Raw genomic sequence first — 25,376 nt, 5'->3', positions numbered from 1 at the left:
CTGTGTGAGATCTAACATTGTTCTCCACTCTTTAATCACGAGCACTCTGGAGGGGGGAGGGAGAGGAAATATGAGCAAAAATCTGAGCCTGATTTTTACCATCGTACAGATTTAATCCAAGTTGCCTGTGCCAATCATAATCCCTCCTTTCAGGTTTGTCCTTTCCATGTGGGTCAATGGCAACTCAATGCCTGATGCATCAAATCCAGAAACTTGCTGAGACTGTCAGTATCCCTGGCAGCATCACACGATGCAGATGACACTTATTTTGACTGTGGTACATGGCAAATGTATTCTCAGGGCCAGTCTTTGCTGTGGGCATGATACCAGTGTGGCTTCCCTTCTTCTCTACTGCTCCCCTCTGTTGTAGGTGTGTTGCACAGATAGGAAGAGTTATTTGTGTTCACCTTAGTTTTAACCATGTTATTGGGTTGGTTGGTTTGTTGTTTTGCTTTTCCTAAAAGGATGTTTTCCTTTTTCACCAGTGATCTTAGCCAGCTTCACTGGAGTTAATGGGATTCTCTGCTGCTGCTACTCTGCAGCAATGTCCTTTCTAAAATACTTTGTTTTCTTTCTGTTGCTGTACAAAGCAGGTATACCCTTTAATAGCTACTGTTCGTTTGCAAGGGGAATTCACAAGGTAGGTATTTCCTTGTGGCTTTTCCTGCACAACATTTTTTCTCCATCCTTATTACCTTCTCTGGGTAGCACCAGTAACAGGAGCAGCAGAGCTGCCAGATGAGCTGTCACGTTGTTCAGGTTTGCTTTGGGTGGCATAAGCAATTGTCTAGTTAGAAGACCAGCCCTGTGTTCATGTTGGTATTTCTGTGGCTATAAGTGAAGTAAAAATGTGAAGGTAGATGTTGCTTGTGGCACTGCTGAGAATTGCTGTTGCTAACACGGGAGAGGAATTGCATTTCTGTGAGATGTTTGGAATTTTGTCTGCTAGATTCTTTACTTTTCCTATACCGTGCAAGAGAAATATTTAAGGGGCTACCCTTTTATATGCTGTGTAGGAACTTGTCCAGCCTAATCATAAAAAAGAGGGTGATTGCAACTGCATTCATTAATAACTTCCAGGTTGAGAATCCATTATGGTAGACTTTGTAGAACATGATCAGAAGGAAAGACAAAGACAAATGCTCTTTGTTGCAACCACTGATAAGTTGTATACCCATGGTTTTCTTATCAAAGCCATGCTGGCGTGTGACAGGAGGAAGAACACTCCTCATGCTGTCCAAAGGGAGTTTATATTTATTATTTCTCTTGGCACAGCCTGAACTCTGGTCAGAATGGCTCCCTCTGCTCAGGTATGCTTTTGGTGAGAAGGGGCTCCCTTTATTTCATACATCCTACCCATGAATGCTAAATCATGGTTTGAGTCCATGTTTCACCCATTCCATACTGAAATATGTCCACCAGAATTTCCAGTTTGGTCCCAGGGACTTCTTCCTTACAGTTTTCTAAATGATGAAAAGTTGATGTTAGAAATGCTGCTAGCCATGCATCTGATCCACAGAAAATATCACTTACATTAAAGGAAATAATTCAACCTTCTTTGGTTTTTTGGGGTTTAAAGTGTGTTGAGCATCCTAGCTATACCAGAACATGTTAATTGCTGCTGTACTGTTATATTCCAGGAGAAACACATTCTTTCAGGACTTACTCCTTATTTATTAGACTAGGGGAAAAAAAAAAAAAAAAGACATCGCATGAGGCTGAAATTGTAGCCCATCTGTTGGGAGACTTCTTGCTGCTATAGGAGAGGCATGGTGATGCCATGCTTCTTAAAACAGCAGGACTACTGCTTCCAGTGATTGAGGCACATTCCCAGTGTGCCCTGGGTTTTTTGAGGTAGGCAACTCTGAAAGTAAGGTTATGTCCCTGCCTTTCCCTTACTAGCCTTTTTACTACTTTTAGGCATCAGTTGCCTTCATGGGTCTTTTTTATGGTTATAGTTACTAAAAAATGCAACTGGTTTGGGTTCCCCACCTAAATAGCTTGACTGAGAACCTATGTTATTCGCCATTCTCCCCCTTCTTCAAAGCTAGACTACGATTAATGAAAACTTGCAAGCTATTTGTTTAATACACTATTTTTTTGAGATTTTTTTCTCTTCTCCCTCTCAACATTGCAACCTGTGCAGCTTCCTTGTACTTTATTTCTTTAAACATTATTCAGAGTAAAAAATAATTTTGCTCCTTACTTGGACTTTGAACCCTTTGAAGTGAAATCAAGTGAGTTTGCCTGTACTCAGCTAGTTAGGATGTTAAGAGCTTCTACTGTTTTTCTGTGTAGGAAGTGCCATACCTGGTTAAAATAGATTTAATCTTTTGACTAATCCTCTAGATCAGCAGGTTAATTTGTGATTTTTGATCTACAGCAGTATCACAAAGTTGTAAGGTATCACTGCAGTCTGACACTTGCATAGGAAAAAAAGTAAGTACACTGGGTTTAGCCAGGGTTTGTAAATCATAGGATTGATATAAAATATATCTGAAGTTAGAGTCTATGAGTGCAGCTAGACTATTAACTCTCCTTCATTCTCAGAAGCCAAGAAGATAGAAAAACACAAAGTACCAATGATTCCATCACTGACTCCAAAACCAGGACTAAACATGATGACATAAAAACAAATATATATATATATATGTGACTATATACACATACATCTAAAAATATATATGTATATATGCAATTCTGTACAAGTTCTCCATCAGCTCTGGCCTCAATTCATTAATTTATTAATATACATGCCTTATACTACATATCTATACATGTGGTAAACATATGATAAAAATTAGACACAGGCAAAAATGCCTTGCGGAATTTGTGGTCCCAATGACAAGATTTATCCCATATGAATGCCTACAGTGTGGTAATTTAAGTTCATTCCTCTGCTGTCCTAGTAAGCGGTAGCTGCTCCAGGAAGCCCTCTAAGCTTTCCATAATCAGATGTGCCACTAGTAATCTTTCCAAAATGTGATGTCAATGGAGCTGCAGCTGGTTAAAGGGCTATGCAGGGCAAAAAGTGGTATTAGTGGCTAATAAAGTCTAATTCTTTTGCAAGCTAAATTAGCTCGCTTCACTAGCTTGTTATGACTTGAAGTGTCTGGCCATTGAACTATGCATCTGGCTCATTTGTTGCTCTCAAAGAGATCGCACCCTGACTGACAGCTGTACTGGACTGGAAAAAAGTAGCCCAAATGAGAGAGAACAAGAGGACTTCAGTTTGTGCGACTTTAGGACAGTAGCAATCCATGCAAACAGCCTTAATAAGCAAAAGAGATGAACCCTACAAAGAACGTGTGTGATATAGGTCCTGGCTTAGGGCACTAATTTTCCTTAAATAACTGGTTCCTAAAGCAGAACTTTGTTGCCCACAGATGCTGCCTCCCAAACACGTTATACACGACTACCGAAAAGACACAAATGTCCAGTAACTGGTTGCAGCAACCCTAAATAATCACTAGAAGCCTAATTTCCAGCATGTCCCAGATTTTGTGATGCATTAAAGTGATTTAAGATGCACCAGAATAGCCTAAGCTCTGTGGATGTGTATTTATTTTTACTCACTGATGTTTTGGGGTAAATGCCACATCAGTGTTTTTATTACCAAGTTCCTGTTCCTGCACAATGCAGCAGTACCTATTCTAAACTCCTTCATCAAAGGGGACCATTTCCTTTTTTTTAATCAGTTTCTGCTTCAGTCCTGCAGCCTTGTGCATGGTCAGACTGGCAAAGGACTCATGGAAGAGGTTACTGCCAGACAGCAGCAAAGCACATGCTTCCTCGTGTACTTTGGGGGCTTCCAAATGGTTTTAATGCTCTCTTTTTTTGTGAGATGGTTCCAATTTCTGAACTCTGTGATAATACCACACAAACAAATGTGCACTAAGGTCAAGACTGACTATTTTTTCACTGTGGTATTATTGTGTTTGCAGGTTATTTGAGGCTCAGTGTTAATACAGGTCATCAAGAGTGAGAGGTTGGTGATGTTGCCTTTTGTGCAATTAAACCCTTGAATGTTGTTCCTGGATTGAGAGTTTATAGAAACAGTATAAGTAAATTCTGGGTCCTAAACTTTTTTTTATTATCAAACAGTATTTGAGTTAAAAGGAGACCTTGGGCTAATGAATGAGTGAGTTTGGTTTCTGTAGCATGCCTGTGACGTTGCTTTCTTTGCATCAAGAGACCCCTGTGAAGTGCCACCACCAGCATTTTGGTAGAGGGTGGAACAGGAAAGGGAAATCTCCCAAGAGAAGGCCCATAGGTCCAACTCATCACCCCTAAAATGACAAAGGAGAGAACTACTAACTCACATAGAAATATAATGCTTGAAATTGGGCTTTTGCATCTGTATTGTTTTGTTCCTTGTGAAATTTTTTCAGATTAGCCATGGTTGGGTACAGCCTGGATGCCCAGCCCTGTGAGAGGCTGAGAGATGGTGGGAGACAGTAGTATAAATGTTCTTTGCTTACTGAGGATCTCAGGAAATCATGCAAGATGAAACTCCCAGTATATTTCTTTTCACACCAAAAGGGATTTTTCTCACACAGAAAAAAAAGTAAAGGCTCTTTGGTCCAGTGGTAGATGTAAAGACATATTTAAGAATTGTGTGAGGGAGAGTCTAATTTATGGTGTTTAGTAAATGATAACTTTGCACATTGAAAAGATAATGAGAAATTACAGAAGGAAGTTCTTGTAACAACCAGGATGGTAGAGAGGAGAATTGGAGCTAACACTGGGCCCAGAACAAAACTAGCCAACCAGGAAAGCATTTCCAAAGATAAGTTGCTTGCCAGGGTACACGAAAGATTGGTGCTGAAGAGCCCCCCCTCTGTTTAGCTTCCACCACAGTTGGAATGGCAGAAACATGTCAATGCTGCTGACCATGCTCAGGCTGCGGGTGACAGCCACTTCTCTGAATCTCAAGTATAGAAGTATTAGTACCATGTATTACCAGCAAAGACTGGTAGAAAACTTCGAAAGATATCTTGACCTGACTGAAAAGTCAGAATAGTCTGTTTCTTGCTGGATCAGTTTCTCTCTAAGGAAGGAAAGAAGTACTGAAATAACGTAGGATGTGACATCTCCCTGCTCCCATTAGCTTTTACCATTGTCCTTCCTCTCAATTTGTGTCCCCTAGTAGAATAAATCTCAATTTTGAGTCCAATACAGGGAGTAGTAGGCTGGGATCCTTTTCATCTTTTTCTCGTTATGGGCTATAATGTGGCCACTGTTGTTACCTTTCCCTCTCCTTTGCCTGCTGAAGAATTCAGCTCCATATGAATATTCTTGATTGTGTTCTGCTGTTATCACTGTACCTCCATGGTTTCAGTTCTTCTTGGTACCCTCTTATCAAAGGAAAAAGTTCTGCCTGAACCTTTATTTACTTCTACAATATCCCTGGTTTCTCCTGCTGTAACACTACATCTTAAGTTTTTTTTCCCTGCTTTTCTGTCTTTAGTCTGTGAAGCTGGTTTTGTGCAAAAAAAACACCATGCTACAGCAACAGCCAGCAGTGGTGCCGCTGCCCCAGTGCTTAGCTGATAATGCAGACAGTGCTGAAGCATTTCTACTTTTGTGCTTTGAACTCATTCTCAGAGTTGGTTTCCTGATTTGTCTCATTAGCACTGATTTGCTTTGTACTCTGAGTGCAGTTGCTTTCTTGGTAAGAGTTACAGCAACTAGATCTCCATTTTTCCCTAGCATAGGCAAAGCAGCAATGACAACCGCCTCTCCCTGGTTTTTCCTTGGCAAACTTCCCAGAAAGATGTGTACTTAATTGTAATTTGCTCTCTGTGGTCAGCAGCAATATCTCAGCTTTTAGTATCTCAACAGCGTCTCTACATTTAACTCTGTACGTCTCTAAGGCCTCACCTGCTCTCATACAGAGTAATTCTGTATTACAATCAAGTTGAATATATGAAGCAGAAATTATTGTGTTTTTTGTATATACAGTTAATTCCCCTTCCATTCACTGCTTCATCTGCTTGTTGTGACTTCAAAACAAAAGAAACAAACACCCCCCCACCACTTTCTTTTGGAAAAATAATATCACTTTCTAGGGAAGGCTTCCTCTGCACATCTAGTATATCATACTAAAGCTGTTATTGAGTTTTAGGCAGAGAAGCAATTGTCTGTCAAAATGCTTCAAAAGCAACCATGAAACGAGCAGGCCATAAATCCAGGAGCAGCACAAGAGTGGGAATATGACACCTGCAATATGTAATATGAGTCTTTTAGTCTAACCTCCCCTATTTCCACCCTGGTGCTAAATATACTGCTGACGTCCTTGCAAGAAAACAAATGCACTGAGCTTGGACATCAGTGTTTCTGAAGGGCAATGGGCATTGTTAGTTTAGGGTTAGTTTCATTTCTGTAAATTTCCTAGATGATACATGAAAAAGAGAGGCCAAATTCTTGTAATTGTATTTGTGACTGTGGTGGTGAAGTTTGGCAAATATCAGATCATCTTAATCAAATATTTAATTTTAAATCTAGAATTTCAATTTTAAAATATATTTTTGATATAAATAAAACTGACAACTTTCAATCCAGGTACATATCATGCTCTCCAGGAACTCCGTATTTTGGATTAAGAAAAGTAAAATTTGCATTTGAAGTGCATTAATAACTGTTGTAAAGTAAGAAGGTTATTTCAAAATGTTTAACTTGCCTGCAGCATTTGCATCAGATAAGTCAGCAGTACTTTGCAAGCGACTGTTGTATTTTATGCAGGATACAGGTAACCATCCCTGTGTGTCCTGGAACGAGCCTTTCCCTACTGTTGGTCAGGTGGTAGTTTGTTTTTTCTTACCTCTAACCTCAGAGAATGTAAGGAAAAATGATATTGTTGAAAAACCCCAAACAAACAGATTCAGATTAACTTGAAATTAAATTAAAAACTCAACTCTAATATTTTTTGTGTGTGTGTAAAAATAGTATGTTGATTTTGAAACATAATTATCCAGCTTTTCCAGATTTCATGTCTTTCACCCATCACCATCCTTCCTGTCCAGTTTTATAATTATGCTTGGTCATCCCCAAACTGAATTTTTTGGGTAATATGTGATTTGCCACTTTGTACTCTTAGCAATGTTGATGGAGAACAAATAGCCCATCCAGTGTTGTAAATGGCACCTCTTCAGGATTTTGCAGCTTCTTCTGAAATATTTTACATTAATGACAGGAACTCTTTTTTTGAATTTTTATATGCACCTCTGCTTTGTTTTATAATAGATGACTAGGAATGGTTTCTCTTAAAAATGTTGATATAGCTTTGCAGCAAGCTTTTGAAGATCTCTTTCAGAATCTCTTTCTGTCACCATTCAGTGAATAGTTCAAATCTCTTTTAGAGCTTTTATGTCAGAATTTTCTAGTTACTCCATTGTTAAATGAAGTGTTTAATGGGTTTTAAAATATTAAATATTGGATACAAGTTGCTTATGAAATCAGGTAAGTTTGTTAATGTGATTTATTTCAATGTGTTTTGCATAAACCGTAAGTTTCACTAAATAATGATGTCTCACAGATGATTAATACTTTTTATAGTTTATTTTATAAGACTTAACATGCCGCCCCAATGCATGTGGATTCCTAACATCTGAATCTGATGCGAATCACAGGGGTAAGGACTGGCATGTGCCACATGTCAGATGTGGTGGGTCATGGCTTGTGTGCGGGACCACCCACAACAGGTTGTGCCTCGCTGTGCCCCTTTCTCTCCAGGGGCAGAGTCTCAAGTGGCAGAGGAAGGACCATGATGTCAGCTTTTCAGTGGAGCATCACTCTCCCTGGCCTCTGTGGGGGACAGTCACCCCTGTTCAGGGATCCCCCTCTGAGGCTGTCGCCTCTAAGGGGATTATAGAGCTGTGTACTAGCTGTGTCTGGTGGGTTGGGATCTCAACTTCAGAGTGAGGAAGTAATGCTGCCCTGGAGATATATGAGAGCAGCATTGCAGTGGTGCAGATTAGGGGGAGGCGATTAGAAGTTGAAGTCTTTTGTGTGTGAGACCAGATATGCTCTAAAAACTTTGTGAAGTGCTGCTTTTTGCTGATTTTTCCATTCTAGGCCCTACAGCGACCTTACTCCTGGCTGACTCCAGAGTCACCTCGTGATTCTTAGTTGGAGTTTCTCCATCTACAAAATCAGGAGTAAGGATCAAAGTATCTTGAGATAGTGGAATGAAAAGAACCATGACTATTATGATTATACTGCTTGCTGTTAATGTCAGAAAGGGAGATACTGTGTTCTTACATTCGGAAAGAATCAAATGCTGTGAAACTAGTGGAATTGTAACAATAGCATGAGGAATGCTGGTTAAAATACCAGCATGACATGGCTTGAGTTAGAAATATTATATTTTTTGCCACATGTTAGGAACCACTAACCCTGTTGGCTACTGTAACTGATTAAGAATTGTATGGGAATCTGTTTTCAATATCTGTGATTTAAAAATATCTTGGAATGTAACACTGGAAAAGAAAATATATTTCCTGAAATCTGCCCCAATGCCGTTTTGTCACTGTCTAATTTCTGCTTTTCTTCTGTTGTGTTTTTTTTTTTTAAATTATTATTTTATACACTGTTTCTTCATTTGCCCAAAGAACAGACATTTATTAGAGGTCACATGCTGAAAATTTTTTTTCAGAGAGAATGTTAAGCATTTCAGGGAGAAGAATCTATTTGTCTTCCTGATTCCTGTAATATAAAATAGGAAGGAAACTTGAAATGTTTTCTGTATGCTTCTGTCATGTCTATTGATTTTGTTTCTTTTCCTTAAATATTTGACCATTACAGCTGAAAGGATCTGATGAAACACATCAGGTTTTTTACAGTTCCTATGGTCTCTACTTAAAGTGCATTAAGCACTTAAACTCACCCTGACTAAGCTGGAATGGATGCTTTAAAATAAGAATTATCTCCATTTTGTAATAAGGAAATGAAAACTGTAGAGCTACAAGCATCATCATGGCCACTTTTCTTCATAAACAACTCAAACAGCTTGAACTCACTGATAGTATCATTTCTGCCCTGTGGACTTGAAAGCTCAGTGAGAAGACTTTCCCATGCCACAGAGAAGAACAGGATATCAACGCTTCTGAGTCCAATTTCTGGCTCTGACACAGATTTCTTCTACGGCTTAGAACAAATTATTTCTTCCTCATATGTTTTAGCTTACTCACCAGCTATATAAAACCTCTGAGGTGTATGTGCTTGCAAAATGCTTTAAAGCAGTGAGGTGAAAGTTTAAAAAATCTCTAAAAAAAAGTTTCCATGAGGCCTCAGCCTGCTTCTGCAGTTGTCAGTGGAAGTTTTACCATAGACTTAAATGGTCAGATCTAGGTTTAGACTAAGTTCTGTTAGAATCCCAGCTATAATGAGCTTTGTAAATTTGAAGTATTGTTGTCAGCAATTGCTTTCATTTAAATTAGTGACTTTATGTAGGTATTCATATTAACAAGGTTTCTAGTCTCCCTGACACTTCATTCAGATTAGAACTTGATTCTCCTGAGCTGTACTAGGAAGTATTCAGGCAATTAATTTAGTTGACCTGATTCTTCTCCTTTCATCCACCTAAAATCATACCTTCTGTCACCCTCAAAACCATATAAAAATGCAGCTCATGCCTGAAATGTCGCCATATTTAACTGGTTTGGTCTGGAGATGGCAATGTCCAGTGTCCCTGAACATCAAAAAGCATGACAGTATTCCCTCTGTTTAATAAGGGATTCTGGCTTTTAAATTCTCACTGCCCTTAAATGTGGTATGGAAGTAGGAGCAAGTGCTGTTCAGATACCAGACCATAGGCTTTAAGTGAATCAGCAGCACCAGAGGATTGGCCATCCCAGCTCAAGAGCACTGTAAGCCTCCCAGCAAGGTGTTCTTGTCAGTAAGTGAGGAACACCATGGTGTACTAGCACCCATTTCTGCTGCTGAAATTGGTACTGCCAGGTTGTCCCAGGACCTGACAGGTTCAGCATCTACGTTTCTGTCTATGGACGAGTAGTGAGATGATTATCTCCTCCTGCTAATTGATCCTGGATCTCCCATACATCTGTTGGCTTCCTAAGATGTGTAGTAGGTACCTTGTTGCTTTGGAAGGCTAAGGTGGGTAGCTCATACGGCCAGAGGGCTGGCCACAGCTATGCAGATAGTCCCCAGTTGCTTCCTCAAGGTTACTGTCCTTTTTGTTTTCATCGAACTCCAGTGAACTTGCTCTGGCCTGTGTTTCAGCGTTCTGGTACTGGCTGAAGCAGATAGGACCTGAATGATAACAGGCATCAGCAGCAGCCCAAGAGCATGAGGTCTCCTGCTGCCTTACTAGGTGTCCTAATGGCCGTGCAAACATTTTATGCAGGAATGATTTCAAAGTGGCATTCCTCTAGACTGCACGTCAATGGGAATGGTTCCACCAGAGAGCAGGCTTGTTTGTCTACTTCTATCAAAGACTGCAGTTGCAGGCTCCACGTAACCAACCAGGTATGTGGCATCCTACAGCAAGCCAGTGGAAGATGTAAATCTAAATGCAAAAATAGGTATTCCAGCAAGGCAGAACTTTTCTCAATGTCAGGTTGAATCTAGTGGCTCTTCAGTCTGGAGGCAATGCTGCCAAATTGTTTGTATACAGTAGTAATGCTTAGCAGCAAATTATTGAGCAGACAGATGTAGGCAAAACAAATTCTTGTAGTCTTAAGAAAACTTTCAAGTGCAGTATTCTGATTTGGGGAATTTTGTCCTCAGTGTCAGGAAAACAATTCCCCTAGATGCACTTTGTTGCTTAAAAGCTCTGTGATTTTGATAAAGTTATTTTGGACATCAGAACTTCAAAAGCTGAAATGATGTAAGGTGTTAGGATAAACGTGTATGCAGAGTTCCGTCTTCGTGGCTTTACAGAATTGCTCAGACTCCCTTTATTTAAGAAAGGAACCACATTTCCCACATCCTAAATGTGCCAGTCCTCCAGTGAAAAGAAGAACTTGGTAATCCTCAGCTTGATGATAAGGGACAGTGAGATGCAGAAATGAGTGTTCCTTAACACACTGATATAGATGCACATGCAGGGGTTAAAAGGTTCACAGCTCAGAGGAAATCGTATAGTGGCTAAAAGCTACCTGGCAAACAAGGTCAGCTCTGAGGCTATTGTAAGTTTTCTACTCAGTGACCATAACACTCCTACTCTAAAACAACTTATTTAATTGTCACTGCAAGCAATGAATGCCCAGAAGAAGCAGTTCTTTTATAATTGGAGTGGGCTGAGTTACTTTTCATGGTTGGAACTGAACTAGACAAATGGTCAAAAATATTTGAATGGTCTTGGCAACATTTGGTACTGTGTAACTACTGACAAAATGTAATGATTACATGGTAACTAGAAAGATGCATGCCAGGTTAGTAGTGTGAGAATGCCTTGGCAAATTACATTAATGAGTGCATGGGACACACTCTGGTACAGCTTCCATTAGTCATATGAGCATGTTTGATGAGAATGAGATGTGTCCGGAAGCTTGAGCAAACACAGTCTGAACCAAGTGCTCATCCTGTTAATAGGAAAGACTCCCAGAGTCATACTATTGTGATCCGTCTTTCCGTGTGTGTTCACACATCCTGTTGTCTGATCCATAAAGCTGCAATGACCCGTCAAGGCGCTTGCAGTCAGTTGTTCAAAGACACTTAGGGCAAATACGCCTTTAGTAGAATTGCCAGAAGCTATCAGATACTTACTACTTTTGATTTAATGGTGATTTTTGTGAAAATCCAACTGAGTGCTAGGTCCACTAAAGAACTTCTGTGTTCTAATGCACCTAATGGAATTTATGCAGTAAAGGTGTACTATACTGCGCTGAGGACCATGCCTGGGCACCTTGGGAGGGAATGTACAAACCTCTGCACATACCAAGGAAGAAACTGCTAGCAGGTAGGAATTGTTTAGAAGAAGATAGGACTTAGCTTACTTCACCTTTCTCTGCATTCAGATGCAGTTCAGCCTCCTTCCTCCCAGGATCCTCAGCTGTGAACTGTTGTTGAGTGACGCAGCTTGGCGCTGCACGGCTAATGTAATCTTCTGTAGTTTCCCAATGTACAAACAGCTCCCCAAAACTCTTCAGCCACTTCAGGCCCTTCTTCAGCTCCTAAGGTGTCTCCTTTTCAGCAGCTTTTCAAAGTGCTAATTTGCAACCCACTGCTCCTTTTCTCACATTGTTTTTACTCCCTCTAAAATAAATCTCTCCTTCTCTGACCCTACTTAACTGTCTTGTAGTGGTTACAGAGACACCAGCCTCCCAATTCAGTAGGATTAACACTGATACTGATCTACAATTTCATTTCTTTGCTGATCAGAATTAGTGTCTTCAACTGTTGTCTCAACAATCAGCGTCATTCTTTTTTGCAGCATTGATATTTTTCAGCTCTGCAAACTCTTACATTTTCTAGCCTGATGAAAGGTCCACAGAGTCAACTAGTGTAACCATTTATACAACATAATCCATGGAAATATACATAATGAGAAGAGAAAACTTTAGTCTTGTTTATGGTCATTTATGGTCACATGCTGAAGTACTGTAACTGATTTTAGATATTTTGTTTAAAAAAAGTTGGCTAAATCTTGAGCTATGTAAGAAAAGTGATGGTAGGCTTGCAAAATAAGACCTATGGTATGATGTTGAGAGAATTAATCACGTTAATTCCAGAAAGTTTAAAGTGACCTCTTATTGTCCACAATAGAAAGAAAATGATAAAGAGATGATATTTGATTATTCTCATTAGTTAATAATAAAGAAAGAAAGAAAGAAAGAAAAAAAGTGGCCCTAAGCATTATGAGGGGAAAATTAGAATTATATATCAGGGAAAAGTTTATAAACATAAGGACTAATAGCCAAGGAAACCAGCTGCCAAATGAAGGTTTGGAATCAGCACCACTGAAGATATTCAGGGCTTGGCTAGACATCTATCTATCAAAAAAGGATAAAGAAACCAGTTCAGCCACAATGTAGGGATAATCCAACAGATTTCCCTGCCAAATTTCTACCCTGAATAGTGTACAGTGCTCAAGACTGAATTGAGCTGGCAGGCTAAGACTACTGGTCATCAAGAACTGGGGTTCAGATTTTTAAGAGTATGCAGGCCTTTAACATTCAAGTAGCTGCCTATTGGAATTTTGAAGATTTTGAAAGCACTTACCTTGAGCTGAAGTAAGTGGAGTTAAGGTACCTAAGCTCTTTACAGAAAGCTAAGTATACAATTATCTGGAACATCGAACACCTTTAAAATTACAGCCTAGCACCCTCAACCAATTTTCAATGAAACTCTGGTTCACCACTTTTCAATGCAGCCTCCATAAGCCTCTGATTTCCCCATTGTTTATACGAGCACATACTGTAAAAGAGAAGATGGATGACAGTTCGTTAGCTTTCAACTACACTGCTGCAAGCGTAGTCTCCTTTCACGGCAATGTCTTCCAAAGCATCAGTCATATCAGAGATGGCAGGCTAGCATAGAGATGAAGTAGACAGATAATACAGTTTTAAAGAGGCTGTTTCAGAAATAGAGTTAGCCTTAAATAACAAATGATTCTTCAGGCTAATTGAGTGAGTACTGATTTTCTGCAGAAATGTAACACATTGAATTTAATATTTGCAAGCACAGTACTGTCTATACCTTGCATTCCCTAATTTATACTGTAAAAATTAGTGCTAGATTCTATGAAATGCTGTAGAGTAGATCAAGGCTAACTCTTTGTGAAAATAAGTCTGCCACGTTGTCACTCTGCGTTATGAAAGTGTGTCACATGATAGAAGGGAAGTATGATATCTGCTATCTGATGTATACAATTGAAAAGGGAAAACACAGAGTGAAATCATCAAGCCACATTAGCCAAAGTGAACAGATAAGAAAGGGTATAACACTGGAATTGTAAACAATCAAGCAGAGATTACACCTCTATGTAGAACTGTGCATCCTTTTTAGATGTGAAAACTAAAATGTAGATAGTAGAAAATAAAAAAACCTAAAGCTGTTTTTCACAGAAAATGTTCAAAATGCTGTATGAATGGGGGAATAATCATTATGTGTATAAAAAAATGCTATTTTATGTGTCACTTGAAACTGGTCTGCAAACGACACAATTTACAAGCAAGGAAATTAGCTGCCTCTGGACTCTGATTGGGCTCATGTATGTATGTGCATCCTGTGCCCTCACACCCAGCTTCTTGCCAGAACTCTGACGGTGTCACTGACTGTGCGCCACAGCTCTCACTGCTGCCCCACCAGCCTGGCCTGGCATCCAGCACACCCTTCTCAACCACCACAGGAAACAGGTCATGTATGTGCTGCTCATCGCCTCTATCTTCTGTTCTGAACATTTCTGTGAAACCACATGTGCTCAGGTTTGTAAATATGGACATCAGATAAAATGCAAGGAAGCTTCACCATCAGAAGATCTTGCCTTTGAATGTGGCAAAGTCTCCATTTACCTTGTTCCTTCCCCCTCCACCATCAAGAGAGAAACCACGATGACAGGAAGAGCGCACCATTTCCTCTCAAAGAGACTCATTACTGCTGTCAGTAGCTCACATTTACCCAGATTTTGCTCTTTCAGTGTTTGTGCACTTTCAGCTGCACAAAATATGAGACTTACCTGTACATTTTAAGTCACTCAAATAGGACATTTTGGTAGAAGAAACAGTCAAATCATGTTACCACATAACAGGAACTTTTATCCTTGACCATTCCAGCAGTGCTGCTGACTGCTGAGCTAGGTCTTAGTAAGAATGTGCAAGTTGTGCTGTTTTTACTTGCTACTGGTGTAGCACTGGACTTGTTTGGAATAATTAATTTATTCTTGCATATACAGGTATATATCTGACAACAAGAATTTAGAGGAATTTTCTGAAGCTAAGAGAATTCTCACAAGACTTCCATTGAGGAGGGAGAGAAAAAAACCTTGCTGAAAGAAGCTTTGAATGAACTTTGACATTCCCCTCAAAATACTCACGTTTTTGCTTGTGGCAAGCACACTTCATTACCCTTGTTGTGCCACTTCATAACTTCTTCTTAACTTTTTATATTTTACTCACTTGTCTAGTTCAGTGGGTTTTATTCCCTGGTTTTCAGCCACTACCCTTTCCCAGTTTTCACTCTTTCTGTCTTGCACACAGACACCATCTGGCTTTACCCCTGGGGTTTCCTAGACAAGGGCAATCTAGGTAGCCTTGTGAAATCCAAACCCCAGGCAAAACAAAAACTATACAAAACCTCCACAAGACAGGCTTTCTCACTTTTGTGTCAGGGGCATCTACATTACCCATAGCAACTGTCAGAACAGAAATCACATCTTGAACAGTAAGTTATCTTCTCAACCAACCTACTCTTTTCCCCAAACTTTTACTTTCAATTTACTGGAGTTGCTACAAGTCTGTTCTGGTCAAGAGAAAGTTTGACCCGTGTGTGTGTAATTACAGAGCTTCAGAGTAGAACATGTAAGAAACTGTCTATAAAAATGCTTGGAATAAAGTAGATTGAGAACAGATTTACTAAAGAAATTAGGAAGTCATTCCAGTGTTCTTTTCTGTTCTAAATAACATAGTGCAAATGAATCTCTGAGGCAAGATTCTGGACAAAGACATTCCTTTGAAAAGAGACCACAAGATTCCTGGTCTTCTTAATGGAGAAAACAGAAAGAATTGGTCTCCGTCTGGGACTCTCAAAATGCGGATCCTTTTGAACAATGTGGACAAGTACAGATTATTGTCCAATGTATTCATCCTTGAGCAGAAATAAACCAAGTTTCTGTGTGCTCTAACTGTTTCATAGGAGCTGAAAAAAAAGAAACCCCTCCCTTTCTTTTTTTATGTGTGCTCGTTTCCAAAGTTTCTAAAGGAATTTATTTGAGCAATGCATTTCAAGCTGTATATCTGATTTTCTCTGAGAAATTATCATCTAGTTGCACAGCTCAGTGGTTTGGAGCCAGATATTCTTTTGTCCCAGGCTTTGGGAATCTAAAGTCAGTAGGGAACTGCATACCTACATAGGTGCAATTCCCTGGTGCTGGCCACAGAGTGAGGACTGAGGTGACTTCTCCACAACAATACAGCCATCCCAACTTCTAAAGACTTGATTTTTATTTTTCATTGTTTTTTGTGTTTTGTTGTCCCCTCTGACTTAACAGTTACTCCTGTGTGTCTTCACAAGAGGAGTGTGTATCACAGTCCTGCTCTGACAGCATAGGCTCAGTGAAATGAAGAAGACAAGCAAGTTTTCTACTGTTGTACACCATAGAAAGGTAAAAATACAACCAGCCACTTTCTCTGCTTGGCAGTCACAGGATTGGAAAGGAGGGTGTATGTAATGATAGTTGGGGACCAGTGATATAGATAATAACTTTCAACCTTGTTAAATGCCCTGTGAAAAGCAGTATATATTGCTGTCTGCTCTCAGTATGGTTGAGGTTGTATGACATTTAGATGATAAAAGATGGTCATGTAAGAAACAGGTGATATATGAGATGTGCTATCTTTGCTTTACAGTGTTCTCCAGTGAAAACCACAATTTCACTTTGGTTTAATGAGCATGCCCTGATGACATTGGTATGTTTATATTTTGACATGATCAGAAGAGAAGTAGACTGGCTAATGTTAGCAGGGAACAGTGTCTGGTATTAATTAGATGATAGTTTTATAGCTAGAATTTTGCAGTCTAGAACTGGGGGTTTGTTGCTCTTTGAGCTTCCTTCTAAATGTTTTTTTCAGTCAACACTGTACAGAGAAAAGCCTTGCTAGTGGAAATTCTGGTGTCAGTTAATAAACTCAGTTATTTATCAACAATCTTAGAAGGGTGACTTTTAAAGGATGTGAGATGTAAATCAGCAATCTCTGTTTTTAATCACAGTGGATGCACAGGTTCCTTTTGAGTCCTAATGAAGAAGTTTGGAGCTGGAGACCACAACATGTCTGAATTAATTTTGATGTTCATTTTGCACATTTCCAAGGTATCTAAGATGTGGCTAATAATAATAGCAGGTGTTGTCTATTTGTCTCAGCATGTGGCATGAAAGTAGTGTGGTCACACATCTATGCGTTATTTAGGTGGTGTCAACATGTCATAAAGTGGGATGGCAGAAAGCCAGATTAAATCACTTCTGATTTTAAATACAGGACACTGAATAATAATGCTGTGTCACACTTGAGGACACTGGAATCTGGCAGATCAGCAGTAGCTCAATGTTTCAGGCTCATTCGAATGGCTCCCCCCCACCCCCGCCCCTGAATGATGAAGGAATCAAAATCAAGATTCAAGGAAACTGTATAAAGTTGGCTTCTCCCCGTGCCAAAGCAGAAGATTGTATCCAGTAAAGAGACCTTCTTTGATTGTTTAATATAGAGATGCATGGGGCTCTGCCCTCATGCAGGATTGTCTGTTCCTGAGAATAGGCAACTACCCTATGGTGCATCTGTTTGCCATTTATCTTTGTTGTCTCTGGAAGTGGTAAATCTGTTTGGTACCATTACTTTCTTTCATTAGCTTTTTGTAGAAGCTAGCGCAACAGGTCTACAATCTCAAAAAGAAAAAGTAAGTGTATTTGTAAGAGGCAATCACGTGATTTAGAATGGGTGCTTTAAGGGTTTGAGGTCTCCCAAGAAAATCTAGGAGTGCTGTTTTCAGCCGTTGCTGCTTCTGCACCAGCTCTGATTTCTTGTGTCACCCCTAGAGTTGGTTTACCTTGCCAGCTGGTAGAAAACTAACTCGGCAAAATAAAAACATGAATAGTTTTCTGTTGGTTTAGTAATCCAGTTGGGTTCACTGAGGAGCCACATGAAAATCAGAGAAAGTGGAAGGGAAGGAACGGACCTGCATTCCAGGGAAGGAAGGATGGAGGGGGGAGTGGAGGGAGCAGGACTGTTAGATTAATTTAGCCATACTGTGAAACTTCACCCTAGAATGGTTAATACACAGGGAGGGAGCTGTAAGAAGGTTAAAAGAAGCATCCAAAACCCTAGGATTCATTTTACCTTGTCACCATAATACCCTTTTTATGAAACTAGAGCTATGTATGCTCATAAAAACCCTTTGCTTTTTTTATTTTAAAAGATAATGCAAGCATTGGAGTCTGTGCACAGTTCTTTCAAGTTAAATGCTTAGTTCAACATTCCATTTCCTGGTAGAAAATGTTTTATATGAAAGCAACTTTAACCTTTCAGAAGGGTTCATTTACTGTTACATTTGGTATCAGCTTTCCAAAAAATGCAGTCTGCATTTGGTGTATTATAGGTTCTGGTTTTAATATTGGTTTAGAAAAAAAAGAGTCATATGCCATAAGTCAGAAATAAAATATTGTGCCAGAATTCTCTCTATATATGAATTCACCCCCTTGAGCGAGTGGTTTAACGTAAGTTTGATCACTTAAAGCCAAAACTTGGGCTCAATCTATCCATGAACCAGCTGGTAACAAATAACACATTCAACTCTCGGTCACAGGAAACTGTTAGGTTGCCTTTTTATAGACAACTACAGCCCTACAGCTCCTGATGCACAGGGGAATATCGTACAGATTTGGAAAGTGTTGAACACCTACCATATGCACATAAAGAAGGGTAATAAAGATGAAAGGCCTGAACTGAGCTTTAATTCCTATTTTTCTGCTTTTGATTTATCAGCTGCTTCTGCATTGCTGCAATTTTCTTTGGCCTAAAATTAGGTCGAGGATGCTTGAATTTCTTTGTTTGATCAAATCAGTCAAACTTAGGCTTCCCTCTCTGTCAGTGTAGCAGATGAAAAACTTTGAAGTACTTCCTTGCTTTCTTTTCAGAATTATTGTGCATTCATTTCTGAAGTGCTGACTGCTGTAACAATCCACTGCAGTGGGCAGTTCCTGGCCATGTGTCACTGTTATGGAGGTGCTGCAGTCATAGTGAGATGGGCACTGAACTGGTAGAGCTGTATCAAGGTGACTCTGAACTACAGCTAGGGCTGACTTGGTTGGGTGCAGGGCCATTAAAACATGGCTGAGCCGCTATAGGGATGTTAACAGCTTCTCTGCATAGTGCTGCAGTGTGCTGTGGGACTATATCTCAGACGTCAGGTTTGCTCAGGAGTCTCTGCACAGTCGTCCATTGCCATGTATGGATCCTCCACAGGACTTCTGCCATTGATAAGCACCTCTTGACAGAAAAAAGGGCTTTCAGACAGGCCTGGTCATGAGTGAGACAATAAAGGCTAACCCCCTGTGCTGCTGAGCCTCAGCTTCTAATAAAGGACTCAGAATTCGTAAGGTTGAAGCTTCAAAGTAAGTACAGATTTACAGAGGGAGAGCAGATAAGGGGTTGTAGCCCACCCATTAAGACCACCTGGTCTTAATATATGGTAGCAGTCAGCCTTTGTGTGACACACTCTTTCCATATCTTAACCCTGTTCCAGGGAGTGAGATTTCCAAGAATTCTGCTGGTGATGTACTTGTCAAAGTTGGGTGCATTACAGAGGCTAAGTCTGTCAGTCATACATAATAGTTTTATCACCCCTTGAACTGCAGCAGCTAAATCTGACAGTGATGGTGAAGCAGAACCTTAGTAAAATAATGTTTATGACGTTTAATATCACTAATCTTTTCTGTTGATGGATGCATGTCCAATGCTTTGAAGATGGAAAGGTCTGCAAAAATGCAAACTATTATTTTATCTGGAAATGTGTTTTGTGGCATCCTAAAGAGCATTCACATTTCTTATTCCTTTTTTGTGCATGTGCAGGAGTTCTCATGAATTCTCAGCAATGAGTCTGTATGGGAATAATTTCATTGTAAGAAGGCGGCTTCCATTCTATCATGAAAAAAGGTGGCATGGAAATCACGGAAAGCTACAGAAGAAACTATCAGTCATTGTTTGAAAGCATTGTGGCCTATGGAGATGGAAACCAGAACGTGGATTTGCCTTCAAATTTTATAAGCTTCTAGAAACCCAAATGATGAGAAACAAATGCGAAAAGTTCACAAAAGCAGTGGTTGCTTAAAAAAAAAAAAATTCTTGAAGCCCTATTGCTTTTATGATGAACAGACCTAGCGAGAAGGATATTAATTATCTTGAATAGCATTGTTTAAGCAGGTAGAGCTATTCCCAGTATTTTTTGGTTGCCACCTAGATTAGTGTTACACTCCTCAGTTGCTAACAATGAAGTTATCAGCCACTGGAACAAATTATTAAGAGGAACAGTGAGCTTACCATTTCTTGAAGTCTGCAAACTGAGAGTGGATGGTATGCTTTAGCAAACAATGGAGACACAGCTGGGTGAAATTATATGGTTGTACTAAAGAGAAGGGAACATGAGATATTCTATGTGGTCCTTTCTAGCCTTAAGAGCTATAGGTCTATAATTTCACAAATATCGTTACAAAGAACTCCTCAGAAGTAGTGATGACCATAGCACCAGTCTGAATCCATCTCCTGATTTGGGGTAGATTATTCCAAAGTATTTTAAAAAATTACAGACTGTAGTACTGTTTCTACATGTTTCTGTCATTACAAGTCATACTACTAGCATAATTTTACAAAATTGGAAATCCCTTTTTGAGGACTAGAGAGATCCTTCCTCTCCCCTAAAGAGCTCAATGTACTTCAGTGCATGAAAGAGTCTATAAAGTAAGCGTGCATGCTGTTGCTTTCCTACCTGATGCATTTCAGTCATTGAAATCGGAAATAAATAAGCTAGATTCACTCAGTGAAATAAAAGACAATCCATGAAGGAAATTCTAAGATACTTCTCATTATTGTAGACCATTTCTAAGCTAAACTTTAGTTTTCCTCTCCTTGTAGGGTGATCTGGCACACTGCTTAAAAGAAGATTATTTTTCTTTTTTTTTCCTATAGCAGTCCTGCAGCTGAGAACAGCTAAACCATTTTTTTCCGCCATATTTCCAGTGTTTTGGAACATTGGGCACTGCAGAAACTTAAATCTAGTGGGACAGTTGGAAGTTTGGGGAAGCTGTACCTGACTGAACAGCTGGACATGAAAGGAAATAGCTCTTCAATGTTGAGATGTATTTTTCTTGCTATAAAGAAAGAAGGAATTAAGTGACTACATGTTTGGCAGAAAGGCCTTGCCATTTCATGATGGCTCTCAAACATCATCTTTTTAACTCCATTGAACTTTCTGATAGAAATACCTGTAGCCTACACTACAAAAGGCTTTGAGTATGTGTATAGCATATACTGTTATCAGCAATCACCGCCATGGTCATAAAAGGTATTCCCTCAGTGTGATTTAACTGTCTCATTAATCATAAGACAAAATTACTCCAGTGCCAGTATGTTTTCCATCCACAGAGGTGGGTTTGGCAGCATAGCTAGGACATCATAGTTGATGTCCTAACAACACTAGAAGATCTGAAAAAACATCATGATATAGCTTTTCAACTATTTCAGGGAAAACTGATGATTTTGTGTCCAGAATGGATATGCATAATACCAGAGGCAGATTTTTAGTTTTTAGATTGTACTCAATGGCCAGTTACCCTTGTTTCTGTGAATGTCTGAAACTCTCTTTGTGGCTCACTTATATATATGTACATTGTGCCTAAATAAATATCTCAACTGTCCCTCAGCTGGAGGGCTCCTTGCAAGACATGCTTTAGCCAAACACAGTGTGTCACTCAGATACAATGAAGGGAGCACAATACAAGAGAGCCCAGATTGCTTTATCAAGCAGTCTCTTCTGGTCTTAAGTTTCATAAATTTATAATGTGTGCTGATTCAAATATGTTCAACTTTCTCTTGCTACCATGTTTTGTGCTCTTGAGAAAAGATGACTGGAAAAGCTGGATGCTGAAAAAGAGGAGTGGCCTTTGACTGCTCTTAAGCTTTTCAAATATATTATCCTTTAAAAAAACCCACCAACCCAGTTTGTCTTAACAGTTTCAGCATCAACAGTGACTAATCTGTTTGCCATGTAAAGGCCATAGTGAAATATAGGTGTTTATGTTTAATACTTTGATTTCATGAATCTACAAGAACAATTTTGGGTTGATTTGGTTGAAGGAACTGCTCAGTTTTAGTCCCCTAAAGACTATCTGTGTAGCTCTCTTCTAAAAAGTATAATAATAAAAAAAAAGGGGGAGGGGAATAAGAAGTCACTAAACATTTGAAAGGTTGGAGGTCTAGACTATGTTTCCATTCATCAAGGTTATTCTCAAAAGTAATTTTTAGCAACACTGCAAGGAAACTGGGAAGAGCTTGAACTGCTAATGTTCCCTTTGCTGTGTGGATATACAGAAAACAGTTTTCTTGTCCCACAAGGATTCTGTTGATTTTGAAATTTTAGGCCTGGCATGAGGCTCAGTGAATGTATCAGTGACTTAAGAAACAAATAAACATGTTTCATTTTAATACTGACCTTTTTTTTTCTTTTTTAACCTTTTAATATAAACTAAATTAAGTTTCAACAGGAGAAGATGCTTTTAACTGCAAAACCAAGACTTTTTGTTTTAAAAATGTTGAAATGGCACATTACTAGAATTTCAAAACCTGTTTTTCCAATTTTTTTGAGGACAGGAAGCTCTTCTGGGAATAATTTCAGTTTGGATGAATTGTCAGTTGTGACCATCTCTCTTCTTCTCTATGAAAGCCCTGTTTTCACTCCCAACTCTAAACCCAGGCTTCCAATACTTTCCAGAAGTCTAACGTATGATTGCCTTAGTTACCCTACTGATGCATTAGAGTGAGACATAGATTTTGGGCAACTATCTTTATCCATTGGTGGAATAAGACAACAGCGAGAGTGTTGTGATGTCTTAACTGGGATTCTTCTTCCTCTACAAGTACTTGAGATTGTAATAGTTCTGTTTTGTGTTTCTATGTTTCACATACATACCGTTTCATGTCAATTATTGGTTCGCAATTTGTAAACAAGCAGATGAGAGTTATATGTATGCTAGAAATTAATTTCATTAACACAGTGCTTTTTTCCATTACATCTGTCAAGAAGGATTATTTTCTTATAACTAATGACCATGGTGGTGTTGATGGGACAAAATCTGATGCCTTTGGTGAAGGATTATTAATGAACCCTGCTTTACGAAGTCTGGATGGCTCTTATAGCTGGAAATTAACAATGGAATTTTTTTTCATTTTTGATGGCAATATTTGTATGTATTTGCATTACCCTAGAAATAAATTCCTTTCATGATTTGACTGAATGGACCATCTATTCTGCTAGGAAGAAACTAAGGTACCAATTGCCCTGCAGCCAGAGGAGCTGCTCTGCAGGCTGGAGATGGAGGAGGCCCTAGTGGTGGAACGGAAGCACCAAGGGCTCAGTAAGGTCTGCACAAATACTGCCAAATTATTCCAGCAAAAGTCCTTACGTTTCTTTCCTGTGTGAGAAGAGAAAGCCAAGCTGAGCTGTTCAGAGCTCTGAAAAGAGGGGATGGTTCAAAGGTATTGAATGAGGAAGTTATCAAATAAGTAAGAAGGGGTTTCTTCCTGGCTGAAACCAAAAAGGCCTTGCACTCAGCAGCCTCTTCCCTTCCCTCCTCCAATCGAGCACTACTGTAAAATGTCTACCAGTTAGTAAATGTATGTTACTTTATATGGGAACAAAGTACTGACATTTTTAATAGTTTTAATAGCTTGTAATCCTGCTGTTTGGTAATATTTTAAATGTGTTTTATTCATAAAATTGCATAATTTACTCTGCTATACTTCCATAGGCATCATTAACGTGCACAGCTTTAGAGTGTCAGGGCCCAGGGGGCACCAACAGTGTCCCTGCCTGGGTCCTGGGGCTCCCCCACCCTGCCTACAGCCCAGGATCCCACATCAGCCCCCCAGGGCCGTCAGCCTCTGCCCCAGCGATGCTGCAGCAGGGCTGGGCTCCAGCCTTGCCCACAGCCTGGCCTGGCCTTGGCCTGTACCGGTCCCCAGGGAGGTGCCCAATGCCTGGGGCTGGGGCTGCCTCAGTGTCCCCCAGCTGCTCACTCCTGGCTTCAGTGGTGGGACAGGCCCTGGCTGGTGAGGCCCTGCCCTGACGGACCCGTGGAGAGCTCTCTGCTGGACCAGTGCCCTGGTTCCAGGGAGCCGCTGTCCCTCATAGCACCCTGGCATAGAGTTTGCGGTGAGTCCTTGCTACCCACAGTGAGTAGAGATACAGCCGTTGTCCAGATACAGCAGACACAGCCTTTTCTAACAATATATTCTTGTGAGGCAGTGTTGGCCTCCAGAAGGAAAGGACTCCTCATGGTAGAGGTGCTGCCCTTCATTCTCAGGAATGAACCATGCTTCCGATGAAAGCAGGTATTGGAAACTGCCTTTTATCTTACCCTTGTAGTGTATTCCCTTGAAGTATGTGATGCTCGCGTGCTGTATGACAATAATGCAGCTGGATCAAAAGTGAAATTTTCAGTTGTCAGCTTTCTGAAATTAAGTGCACACTTACAACTTTTCAGAATTGAAAATAGCTCTACTCTTTTGTTTCAGGCTTAGCTGGGAAAGAGCCGAGATTTCGTAATGCAGATATTATCTTTACATAATAGCTTATATCAAAAGTTTTCCATCAGAAATGGTGAAGGCCTTGTGTGGGGATGCCTGGCTTCAGTGGGGCTTCCAGCGTGTTATTCAGTCACAGTAAGTTCCAGCACAACACATTCTGAAGCTCAGATGGTATTAAGATACACTTTAAGATATATTTGTATTCTTAGGTCTCTCTTTATCTTTTTTTTTTTTAAAGCAAAGTTTTGAAATCGTAACAAATAGTCCGAGGTCCATCTGGAGACTGATTAACACTGTCTCTGGGATCAAGATGTCTTCATTTGCTAGACAGCTGAAGGGAAATACATTTTCTCCATTGCAGTGCGTCTGTATATCCTGAATATTATCAGGAGCACTCTTCTGAGCTGGAGGAATTAGCAGTGGCCTCTGCAAAGCATCAGCTCTTCTCTGTAGTCCCAGAGAGGGATGGTGCTTCATGATGCATCTTTTTCCAAGTAACAGTTTTGAAAGATGCATCCCATTATCCTTCCAGCCTAGGAAACCAGAGGTCTTTTCTGTTTTCTGTGCCAAGACCTCCTTGGACCCATACTGCAAACTGGCAACACACAAAGAGCAGCCAGTGGAATATCCCACTAGCCAAATGTATTACCAAAATTAAATGCCCTTCTTGTGTACTAGCCTTCATGTAACGGAGCACTCAGTTTCATCCCTTGCTGTCTGTGCTAATCAGTAGCACTCTTTTGCTATCCAGTTCATTTTGTATTGTTTCAAATCCTAAATTTGAGGCATAACACCAGTGTTATTTTTGGACTGACAGAACACCAGTGCATTGTAGAAGATCAAAGGAGAGATTTTGGCAGTGGAGTAGGGAGCAACAGGGGCTTGTGGTGCTGCCCTTTGCACTTG

General features: G+C 39.9%; 1 long non-coding RNA gene across 4 annotated transcripts in view; it reads left to right on the top strand.

The window, feature by feature from the left end:
* LOC128150300 (uncharacterized) overlaps window positions 1-22,515 on the top strand; it is a 46,248-nt gene extending 23,733 nt beyond the window's left edge. The window contains exons 3-6 of one of the 4 annotated variants that reach the window (XR_008238016.1): window positions 16,172-16,285; window positions 16,530-16,589; window positions 16,891-16,990; window positions 19,743-22,515. This is a non-coding gene — a long non-coding RNA (uncharacterized LOC128150300). The remainder of the gene's footprint in view (window positions 1-16,171; window positions 16,286-16,529; window positions 16,590-16,890; window positions 16,991-19,742) is intronic. The other 3 variants (XR_008238017.1, XR_008238019.1, XR_008238018.1) reach the window with 3 other exon arrangements.
* Window positions 22,516-25,376: the final 2,861 nt, after the last annotated feature.

The sequence above is a fragment of the Harpia harpyja genome, chromosome 13 (genome assembly GCF_026419915.1).
Source record: "Harpia harpyja isolate bHarHar1 chromosome 13, bHarHar1 primary haplotype, whole genome shotgun sequence".
NCBI lineage: Eukaryota > Metazoa > Chordata > Aves > Accipitriformes > Accipitridae > Harpia > Harpia harpyja.
The sequence above is the reverse complement of the archived record's forward strand: the minus strand, read 5'-3'. Positions and strand labels throughout refer to the sequence as shown.